General features: G+C 52.2%; 1 protein-coding gene across 4 annotated transcripts in view; it reads right to left on the minus strand.

Moving 5' to 3' along the window:
• SMOX (spermine oxidase) overlaps positions 1-10,249 on the minus strand; it is a 33,482-nt gene extending 23,233 nt beyond the window's left edge. For all 4 annotated transcript variants that reach the window (XM_084774963.1, XM_084774964.1, XM_084774962.1 and 1 more), the window contains exon 1: positions 10,110-10,249. The gene's annotated coding sequence lies outside the window, so the exon portion shown is untranslated. The remainder of the gene's footprint in view (positions 1-10,109) is intronic.
• Positions 10,250-11,974: the final 1,725 nt, after the last annotated feature.

Consider the following 11,974-nt stretch of genomic DNA (forward strand, 5'->3'; position numbering starts at 1 on the left):
TGACTCAAAACCACTTGCAAAGACTGAGGCTGTGAACACAACTCAGCCACCCAGCTCCCGCCACTCCCCAATCCCTCAGTGGCTCTCATGACTCTGCACAAAGCTCAACTGTGTGTGACTCAAGTCCTAGGGAGGCAGGGGTCCCCAGCAAGCCTATCTTCCACCCTGAGTCACAGAGCCTCCACGTCACCCCACTTGAGACGTGTGTTCCCTGCATAGGAAGAAACCCTACAGCCCTACAGCAGAGCTGTCTAAGATTTGCGGGATCTGGGGAGCATTTGTAAGGAGGGAGTCCCTTGTCTTCAATAAACCCCTTTCTAACAAAACTACCACTCAAAGACACACACCCCCATCACACTACAAATTACAAAGCTGAGGCACATGACCGCAAAAAGCATTTCCATTAACAAAAGAAGCCCCCACTCAAATCCAACGACACATGAACACTAGAGCAGACAGACTGCTGCTATTTGATTTCTGTACTCTGTACCAAGCCCTGCGTTAGAGTCTCTGTTCACTGCATCCTTAATGCTCACAATTGCCCAGCCACCCACCGTACAGGTGAGGAGACAGGCGAGGAGGGCTGCAGAGACAGATGGAGGCCACCGCAGCACCAGACTTTGCTCAATCATTACTCGGCTCTCAGGCCCTCACCCTCACCACGCCCTCCCAGGGCAGCAATCCCAGGAGTGGCACTTCTCTTGTCCCGTCCCTCTCCACGTACTGACACTGCACACATTATCCCAGGCACTAGCGGCAGGGAAGAGTCATCTCAAAGCCTGGCAGCTCACCCCCAGTTGCACAGCCAAGACCTCGGCTGTCACTAGAAAGCCACCTGCCTCTTAGCCCACTCTAGTATCCCTGCCCCCTGCTTTGCCAGGCCAACTGGAAACTCCAAGAGAGACAACCCGTGACCCCCGACTAAAACTCAGTCACCTCCTCTCTCTAGCCCAAGACTTGTCGCTCCTAGTGACTCTAGGCTGCTAACGAGGGTGCAGGACCAGCCCCCAAGAGGCTCCTCAGATTATCCATGCAAGAAGCACAGCCGACACATAAGCAAGCAGTCTGCAAAGCCAAAGCCCACAGCCGGGTCTAGGGCTGGTGACTTAGCCCATAAAACACCTGGGGAGCTACGACGCTGAGTTTATGCAACAGACATAGCCTTCAAGTCCTTCTGTGAAGTTCAGAGACACTCAGTGACTCCCTGCGTTTGAAGTCAAAGCGTTCGGCCATTGTTGTCACTATTATTTTTTTACTAAGCAAGTTGAAGGTACGGAGTATAGTGATAGGCACGTGCCTGGGGAATGTCCCGGTTAGCCTGGCAGCAACACTTCCATATTACAGAGGAGGAAACGGAGGTTGAGAAAGCTTATGGAAAGTCATTCTGTGAGACACTCAGCCTGCCTCGCTCTCCAGCTTCTGTCAACGAGTCTTCCCCAAAGCTGCTCTCCAGGCTCCAAACCCTTCTGGTTTAACCCACAGAGTTTTGCATCGTGTGGGGTTTCTAAAGTTAATTTACCAAAGTGAGGGAGAGTAGGGGTCCTGTGAGCTGAACCCCCTTCTACTCTTTCTTCACACTGTCTGCCACAGGCCAGCTTAGGTGTCTCCTGCCAACATCATCCTAAAACGCCACCTGGAGTCTAGGATTCTAGTGGCCTTCCATGGCAAACACCCTCAGCCCCAGAATCAAGACAGCGAGCAGACGGGCAAGGTTGAAGGTGCACGTGCAGGTTCCGAGGGGGGCTATTGGATGAGGACAGAGCATCAGGCCAGGACCTGGGTTTGACCAGTATCTATGAGACAAGATAGTAGCCCACGTCGCATCATGGAAGGGGTGTGGGGGATGGGGGGGAGGGCAGGAACTAGCTCATAGCTAACAGGGGTGGCTAAGTTTTTAGCTTTGTTTTCTAATAAATCCCAACTCACTTCCGAGTGAGGCTTCTCCTGGCCTTGAATCTTAAACCTGGCCTTAACATTCTTCTCTAAGAAGCAGGCCGAAGGACTGAACGGCATGGGCATTGTACCCTACACCAGGCCACCCCGCTATGTCTCAATGCAAATGCTTTTCTTCGACCTCTAACCTTGGTCCTCCACCCTTGGATGTACAGAGAGCTCAGGGCTCCAGCCTGTTGAAAGAGGAAAAGCAAAGTCAAAGGACACGATGACACAAAATACCACGGGTCTGGACTGAGGCTAGTGACTGAGTCCCCTCTTCCCCAGTGAGACCAAGACAGCGGCACCAGGCAGCAAGTCAGCACCTGACACTGCAAAGTCTGGCCCCTCCTCTAGGACTGCCAGTATGCCACCCCCTGTGTCCCCCCTGTGAAGAACAAAGAGTCTTCACCCTACAGATGTGGGGGGGTGGGCCTCAGGAGGTCCCCACCAGCCACCGGGAGGTTAGGGACAGGCACCCTAGAACACACCTCCTTTCACACCAACTCTGGGAAGACCACAGAGCCAACACTCCTAATATTTTGCAGAAAGATGCAATCTGAGGATAAGAGTCACATTAGCAACTCCACCACTCCCCCACTTTGAGCCAGGAAGGGGCACAGATACTGGGGAATCCTGTACCCCCACTTCTATACTGTGTACTCTGCCATGTTTCTCACTAAATCATCGTCCTATTCATGTCAAAACAAAAACAAAACAAACACCTCAATGTCTCCCCCAGGGCCTAAGTAATTAAGACAGGTTCCTACCAGTCTCTTACTGTTTGTTGTTTGTTGCTATACTTTGTTTATTGTGGTTTAAGTTCTGAGATAGGGTCTCACTATATAACCCAATCTGAAACTCTTGGCAGCTTACTACCACTGGGATTATTATGCACAGTAAACACCATAATCATGTCTTGGGCATCAGATTAGTCCACCTGGTCGGCCACTGTTTTCTCACAGGGACCCTCCGACTCCCAGCCTGTGATTACCCGTCTCCTACTTCCTCATCCCACTGGCCAGGGAAGCCAACCTCTGCTGCCCTGGCCCCCAGGCTTCCTTCTCCTAAGCACTGCACTGGTCCACAGGGCCCCACCCCAGCTTTGCGGTGCCTCTGCTGGCTTCCATCCTCTTAACCAGGGCAGGCCTTTCCCTTGGCCCTTCCTGGAGACACTGCTTCCATCCATTTGTTAATCACACTAGCGAAAATTTCAAGCTGCTGCTCCAACACAGCCCTTCAAAGGAGGTAGTATTATCCCCATGGCACAAATAAGAAACTGAGTCACAGGGAGCTTTAGCTTCTTGCCCAGAGGTCCCAGCCTTGCTTGGGTAACTTCTGAAGAAGAGAGGGTGAGAGAGGAATACATAAAGGAGGTGGAGGGGATGTGACACGGGCAGAGGTCCCTTCCAGAATCAGAAGACCCAAGCCTGCTACCATCATGTCCCTGGCATGAGATCAGTCCTTCTCATGCATTCACCCAACAAAGAGAGCAGTCGCCTCAAGAGCCGAGCCTTTTGTGACCTCCGACCATCTAAGTGTACCTGTCCCCCCAAGCCTCCCTCTCTCGGGAAGCTAGCCCTCAGCCCTTCCTTTCCTCACACCATGTTTGTGGTTCCTGTGAGCAGCAATTCCCAAAGGGTATTTTCCTGCTCAGTGAGATATTAGGAAATCTTTTAAAACACATTATTTCCTTAGCCAAATCACCTTGAGAAACATGAGGTCATCTTTCTTGCCTATATAACTTGTCTGGACCTCCAGTTCTCATAAACACAGCATGACCCTCCCACGGGACAACAGAGCAGACCTGCCAATTTCTTCTCTTGCTTGTTTCCCTAATCCCTAAGGAGGCTTACAGCAGTCCTTGGGAAATGGCAACCCGTCACCCCTCAGGAAGGCCCGGCCAAGTGGGGAGGCAGGCTTGACTGTACTCTCCTTTGAAGAACATCTGTAGAACTTAACATAAAAGCAGGCCAATGCCAGCCCTGCTCGCCCTTCTGGGCACCGGGTGGCGTTCACCTTCAGTGTCCATCTTCCCACCTTTTGATGAAGAGTGTTGACTGCATGCTGATGATGCCAGCATCAAACGGGACCTCAACTGACTTTAGGCTGTGCTGAGCCAGGAGAGCAAAGAGCCTTGGGAGAGCCCAAAGCAAGCCAGACAGTTTTCCACACAAATTACTCACTCTACTGCATCATTAGCACACAACTTTTAATGGTAAACCAGAACTTAGGGGTATTAAACTGCCACTCTGGAAATACACAGCGCCCCACCCAACAAACTCTGTGACATCACTCCATGGGGGAACAGAACCTCTCTGTTTACAGGCAAGGAAACTGAGGTGGCAAAAGGGAGCAGACACTTGCCTGCAGTGCCTCAGCCAGGCCCTGACTCCCAAATACACTGGGGAGGTGACCAGGGCAGAATAATAGCACAGCCACAGCTCACGTGACCATCAGCAGCAGGACCAGGGACTTCCAAAGGGAAGGAGAGTGACAGGGCTTGTCAGAAGTGTCACAGCTGTACTGTAGCTGAAGCCAGCTGCAGCCCCAATCTCTCACTCCGCCCTGGCTAGAGGAAGGGTGCTCACTCCAGATTGGCTACTCCAGCAGACTAGGCTGCAAGCAGAGATAAGGTTCCCTGACTTGCCATCTGTGAGACCAGGCACCCTAGGCACTATGAAGCCTGAGCAGCCAGTTTCAGAGACCCAAGATCCCATAAATCCTTCATCTAGCCCTACTTCCAAGCAGGCCGCCACCGAGCATCCTCTACACACCGTTCTTCACTGCCCCAGCCCCTTTCCCCACACAGGTAGCTCCCTGAACTTTGCCAAAACAGTCCACAAGGGACTGAGGGGGACTTACAGTAGTAGGTCCCATCTAAATTGAGCCTGCCCCACAGGACACAAATCTAAATTCATAAACAGTGACCGATGGATTTGCAATTCTGCACTGCCCGAGCACCGAGGAATGCAGTCAGGCAAGGTGCGCTCTGGAGGCAGAAGCAGAGGCAGGTGGGTCTCTGCAAGTTGGAGGCCAGTTTGGTCTACATAGGGAGTTCCAGGACAGCCAGAGCTACATAGTTGAGGCACTGTCTATAAAATAAGTAAGTAAATAGAAAGAGAAAGGAAGGAGGGCGAAAAAAATGCAGATTCCCAGACCTCACCCCAAACCCACTCAATGAGACAGGACTGACTTAGATTTCCGCAAGCTGAGCAGGTGGCACCGCTGTGTTCCAGGGTGAGAAGCATTTTCTGAAAACCACAGTTCTAATCCTATCGTGACAGCCATGGCCTATAACCTTCAGTGGTTCCCTAGGGCCTGGTATAAGTCCAGACTTCGCAGCTGGGTAATCAAGCTTTCCCCAGCCTGGCTTCAAGCCTCTTCCCCAGGCTTGACCTCCCTTCCCACGCCAGGAATGCCACCAGTCCTCAGCCAGGCTTCGGGGCACTCTCAAAGCACCGCTTTTCCAGGAAGCTTCTCTGAACTGCACCTGGCATGGCTCTTTTATTTACTGAACAGTAAGGACCACGCCCTTTGTCCCTGCTGCCTCTGAACACCAGGCTAGGCACAGAAGATTCCAGGGGCCAGTAACATCTACAAAGGCCCGGTGTCCAGCACAGGCTCTGCCCTAACCTCTAACTCAGCAAACTAGGATGTAGGTATAGACAGGCCTCCTCCATGAACCTCCTGACAACTATAGCAATGTGCTTGGTGTGTGCCTCAGTTTCCCCAAATGCAGAAGAGAATGTCCAATAACGCTACTTTCTCTTCTTGGGAAGAGATGGAGCATCTGCCCAAGTGGAGGAACAGATGCCTAAACTTACAGGTCCCTAAACACAGAGAAATAGTTTGAAATAAATGGACGGAATTTGAAATAAACACCAGGTCCCTGTGTGATCAGCAGTCTCCCACCACCACCACCACCAGTCAGGGCCCTAGGGTTGGTCATGTGCCTGGAGGTGTCCCTGGAGAAAGGCTCACAGATACTCCTGCCCTGGCCTGGGTCCCAGAACTGACACCCCTTAGGAAATGCTTCATAAGAACATAGCCCCCACGAAACTGCTGACTTCCATGGCTTCCCAAGGCAAAGGAAAAAAAAAAAAGTCCCTCTCATCTGAATTTACAGAAAGGCAGAGAAGAGGTCAGTGCCACTTCCAGTCCCTCTTCTCTGTCCCCCACATCCTATCCAGTCCACCTCAGACCCCAGCTGGGCTCCCTGAAACCCAAGCTGAAGGCGCTACCTCATTGTTGTAGGCAGGATCGGAAAGAGACTAGCCTACCTACAAAGCCCCATTGAGCTTAGTCCTCTGCAGGGAGGGAGAATTCAAAGAAACAATGACAGGGACATAAACTCAGAGGTGACAATCTAATTAGTGCTTTAGACTAGAAGCACAGAGTGTCGTCGTCCCCCCCCCTCCATGTCCAGAACACTGATACCAGTTCACATGAACCCCAATTACTTGGTGTGGGTCTGGAGTTCATCCTAGAAGAGAATGTGAGGACAGAAGCAGAGAAACTTGGCAGCCTACCCCAAGCAATGACCCCAGCTTTAAAGGGTACGAGGCACCCCTTGCAAGGCAGGAAGGGCCCTTGCTTACTAAGAAGCCCTCCAAAGGCCCAAATCCTAGAGGCATGAGAGAAATAGACTAGATTCCAGAACCAGGTGGTTTGGCTCTGTTGCCACTATTAATTGTAGTACTGTGCCTCCACTCTGCCTTCAATAGATGGAAGTAAAGGCAATCATAAGCTGCTAAGAGCATTAACAGGGGTATCTGCAGAGTCCGTCAATCGATATCCAGTGCCCACTGAGCACACTAAGACATTGCCCAACCCACTTGCCTTTGGCTAGATGTCCTCTCTTCAGAATGCCCTCTTTGCTCCCTCCTATGCCAGTCTGTAGCCCTTCCTAGCTATGCCAGCCTCACCCCAGATACCAACTGTTTGCTCCTAGCCCGAGCACTTGACTCACAGTGTGACTTTTGGGTCTATCCTAGGTTCCACTGTCAAGATCCCAACTCCCATTCCTTCCATGTCAGCGGTCCTCTGGCTCTCTCTCCCTCTACTCTTTAGTATTGGCCCCATGACTTAACCCTCCACTGACTGTTCTGTACAAGCTGGGAAGCCATGGATATCAAGACGAGGGTTCATAAGAAGGCACACCCCCAAGCCTGGCATCTTCCCCTCAGCTCCCTGCCATCTTGGATTTGAGCCTGCAGCAGCCACCCAAGGGAGTGGGCTGAAAATAAATTCCAGGCTGACCCCCATGTGCTGAATTAGGGAATCTGCTTCCTGCATTACCAATACCCACTTCCTCACAAACCCTGAGTTTCCAGGCAAGAGAACAGAGGAAATCAATTAGCTGCGACTGAGCGTGATCTCCATGCGCCTGGTCTCCCCTTGTTAGACAGGAAGGACCTCATGGTACCCATATCTCCTCTGTTTCCTCTTTCCTCATTCTACTGGCTGCCTCACATCCTTGCATCAATTTGTACAATTGCTTTTGTGGAAACAAAATTAAAAAAGAAAGAAAGAAAGAAAGAAAGAAAGAAAGAAAGAAAGAAAGAAAGAAAGAAAAATTTCAGGATCACTTAAGGCTAACTATAATGCCCATTTCTTTCAGCCTAGCCTAACCTCATCTCTATGGCTCAATATTTCCTGAGTGTTACCTACATGGCACCAAGCAAGATGCTCAGGATATAGTAATAGGCCAGCCAGTCAAGGTTCTAGCCCTGAAGAAGCCAATCAAAGATAAGACAACTATAACTCAGGGTTATCAACTCTTACACATACAATGAAGAAAGCAAAGCGAGTTCTATGCCGTGTAGAGGCGGGGCCCTCCTCACAGGCCAGGATGGTGTCTGAGGAAGGTATACTACAATAAGACTAAAAATATATAAACAGCTGGGCAGTGGTGGCGCACGCCTTTAATCCCAGCACTTGGGAGGCGGAGGCAGGCGGATCTCTGTGAGTTCGAGGCCAGCCTGGTCTACAAAGTGAGTCCAGGACAGCCAAGGCTACACAGAGAAGCCCTGTCTCAAAAAAAAAAAAACCCAATAAATAAATAAATAAATAAAAATATAAACAAAGCATGCCCAGTAAAAAATAAAAATAAAAAGCCAAGGAAGATATCACAAGCAAAGTCTCTGGGTGAGAAAAAAGCTTAGGGTACTGGAGAGACAGAAGTGACTCAATGTGTCTTGTCAGGGAGAATATGAAGGCTCAAGAGTCAAATCAGGCTGGGAGGTGAGCAGTGGCCACGTGACGGAGGGTCAGACAGCCCGAGGGAAAGCTTTAAGGTTTTATTCAAATGTAGTAAGAAGCCATCAAGGAATAAAATGATCTGATCAAAATGTTCTATGTTATTCTTGCTGTTCTGTTAAAAATAGATGCAAAGAAGGTTAAGTGTGGGCCCTGGGGGAGGGCTACGGCTACCTTTCCGAAGACTTGAAAGGTGGCTTGGTGCAGGACGGTAGCCTGAGGGAAGAGAAACAGAATCAGAGCATGGAGAATGGGCCCTAGGTCCTTCTTGTTCTAGAACTAGATGCGAAGGGTGGGTAGAAAGGAGCCTGTGCCACCTGTCCTACAAGATGGGTAGATTACCAGCCACTCTCAGATGGCAGGGCCTAAGAGGATCCTGTCCCCAGTACAGTCAGGATGCTGGTTCGTCCATGATAGTGTTTTTGGTCAACCAGGACATCAGAAGAGCGGTGGGCTCCAGTTGGGGCCAGAGACAAAAACACGTTATTCAAAATCATGAGCGTGAAACCACTTAAGAGCTTTGTGTTCAGGGCTAGGGAGATGGTTGCGGGGAGGGGGCGGTTAAGTGCACTCACTGTCTCCTCTTCCAGAGAAGCGGGGATTCAGTTCCCAGCACACACATGACAGCTTATTTGTAAATGCAGTTCCGGGGGATCTGACAGCCTCACACACATATTCATGCAGGCAAAATACCAACACATATAAAATAAATCAAAAAAGGAAAGAATAAAAACTGAGGTAGAAAGTGAACAGGGGATAATGAGGGGAGACGGGGTGGGGGTGGGGGACCAGACAAGCAGGAGGAAAGAACTAGAGAGCATCCAGGGAAAGATCCAACTCGGGGACAGAGCTTTCTAGGAGATGCTACAAGGCCGGCAAAACCTGCTAGAGCGGCCAGTCACTGGAGACCCTGGCTGGACTGCAGAAGGAAAGCGTGCCAGCCTCTTAAGGGCACTGCTAAAGACAACACTTCCAAGAAGATGCACGGTGGTGGGAATCCGGTCCAAGGCGGCGGAGGAGATGAGGATCACGGCCAAAAAGAGAAACTGTCATGGAGAAGGAGGACAAAGCCCGTTTTCAAAACCTGTTGGGTAAGAAACCCCAGGGACACAAGAGGGGATGGTCACAGGGCCCAGGAGCCTAAGAGGAAGCACGGCCCTTCAGGCACTGTAACGCTCCTTCCTATGTTAAAAGGAAAGGGACAGGGGTAAGAAGAACACAAATATGAGAGCCATTCACACACCTTCCTGACCCTTCTATTCACCCTCAGCCCCGTTGACCTCCAATCAGCACCTGCTGTTTCCTCCGAAACTCGGCCAAGTGGACCCCAGGAGGGACCATGCAGTGCCACTATCAGTAGGTTCTTCCAACAACCTGTAGGCTGTGGGCAAGGCTGGCTGAAGGGGCAGCCACTGTTCGGTTTCCTCCCGGTGCAAGATCCAAAAGGTCCGCGGATCGCGCACCTGGTCCACAGCCGTGACACCCCCAGGCCAGCGGCCGGCCTCCGCACCCCTTCCCGGGGAAGCCACTGCTCCAACTAGCCCTACCCTTCGTGAGCCTGGCTCCTGCCAAGTCTGGGGTTGCCTGCGAGCCCCGGGCTGGCCCTCGGGAGAGCTGCTCCCTATTCCTCCCGCCGTCCCAACGAGACCCGCAGACTCCCGGTCCCCAGCCGGCTACCGCCGCGATCTGCGTTCCCTCCCCTCCACAGCGCGCACCCTCCGGGCCGCCGGAGTGCCTCGCCGGCTTTGTCTGCGCCGCCGCGCGGGGCGCCCGGGGGATGTGGCCCGGACCCTGGGGTCGCAGCCGCCCGGGGCAGCCGCCTTTGCCCACCGCCCGCCGCCAGCCTCCGCCGGGAGCCCCTCGCCTGTGCTGCGCCCGCAGCCGCTTGCGCCCGGGCCGGGGAGGCCGCGCGGTACCTTTCCCTGCGGAGCCGGGGAGCGTCTTCGCGAGCGGCCTCGGCCTCTCCGCCTCCCCTCCTCCGCAGCCGCCGGGCTTCCTCCTGCAGCCGCCGCCGGGACCGTAGGGCCGAGCCAGCCGCCGCGGCCTGTGCGGGGGCCCCGCTCCGCCTCGCGTCCCGGGCCCACCCCGCCAGTGCGCTCCGCCCCTGGCCCGCCCACCGGGGGCGGGGAGCCTGAGGCCACCCCGGCCAGGAGCCACCGCCGCCAGCACGGCCACCTGCGCTCCCCTATCTCGCAAATGGGACGCCTCACCCACCCATCCGCCCAGGAACAGAGCCAGCCCCGCGCTGTCCCGCCCTGCAAAGCCGGCGAGGTCTTCCGGCACTGCAGGAGCGCCAGGACTCAGCCGCCCTTTCGAAAGGTAGGATAGAGAGTCCCTGTCATCCTGGGCTACCTCTACTCCCGCAGGTTTCAGCGGGGTGTCCGTGTGAACCCGGAACCTCAGGTGAAAGGGAAAAGAGCTCCCACACCCCCCTCACTGCCAGGCCCGTGGTCTGAGGTGGCCCTTTTAAAAACGTGTGTTCCCCTAGTAAAACCCCAAATAAATAAAAGCTAAAGGTAATATTGAGTGACTTTTTTTTTCTATTTAAAAACATTCATAATTGTTTAGAAATTGTTTTTAGCGGGCGATATTGGCATGTGTCTTTAATCTAGTGGTTCTCAACCTTCCTAATGCTGCCACCTTTGAAGATAGTTCCTTATGGTGGGGTGACCCCCAATCATAAAATTATTTCGTTGCTACTTCATGACTGCAAGTTTGCTACTGTTATGAATTGTAAATATCTGTTATGTAGGATTTCTAATATGTGACCCCTGTGAGAGGATCACGTTGGATCCCGAAGGGGTTGAGACCCACCGGTTAAGAACTGCTTAAAGCGGGGCATGATAGCGCACTCCTTTAGTCCCAACACTCAGAGAAGCTGAGGCAGGCAAATTGATAGTTCAAAGCCAGCCTGGACTACAGAGTGAATTCCAGGACAGCCAGACCTAAAAATTCTCCCACCTCAGAAAAAGAGAAAGGAAGAAAATTACATGTTTATTTATCTCTGTGGCCCTATTCAGTTTTCCATATGTTTTACTGGTAACACATTAGGTCAACACTCCATCCAAGAGAATACAAGGCCTTGGTGGCGGCAAAGCCCCTACTTTGGGCTTTGTCTTAGCAGGGTGGCTTCCCCTAAATTAAACCGGGAGCAGGCCAATGCTGAGCACAGGTTTCTTTGGTGGGTTCTATCAGAAGAAAAACTGGATGTGGTGACATATGCTTGTGATCCAAGCCTCAGGAGGGCCACAGAGTTCAAGGCTAGCCTTGGCTACATACCAACTTCCAGGCCAGGCTTAGCAACACAGTGAGAGCCTGACTCAAAGGAACAAGGAGTAAAGATGCAGCTCAGCTGTAGAACACTTCTCAACATAGCCAAGGCTCTGGGTCCAATCCCCCAAAGTGTCTTTTAAAAAGGGGCCCACAAACCAGGCGTGGTGGCACTCGCTTCCAATCCCAGCTTTCAGGAGGCAGAGGCAGGCGGATCACTGAGTTCAAGGCCAGGCTGGTCTAGAAAGTGAGCCCAAGGACAGCTAAAGCTAGCACAAAGAGATCTGTCTCAAAACAAACAAACAAAAACCACAGAGCGGCTGGGCGTGGTGGCGCACGCCTTTAATCCCAGCACTCGCTGTGAGTTCGAGGCCAGCCTGGTCTACAAAGCGAGTCTAGGACAGCCAAGGCTACATAGAGAAACCCTGTCTCGAAAAAAAAAAAAAAAAACAAAAACAAAAAACAACAACAAAAAAAAAAACCCCACAGAGCCAGGCATGGTGGCCCACCC

Source organism: Acomys minous, assembly GCF_964271855.1.
Source record: "Acomys minous genome assembly, chromosome: 3".
NCBI lineage: Eukaryota > Metazoa > Chordata > Mammalia > Rodentia > Muridae > Acomys > Acomys minous.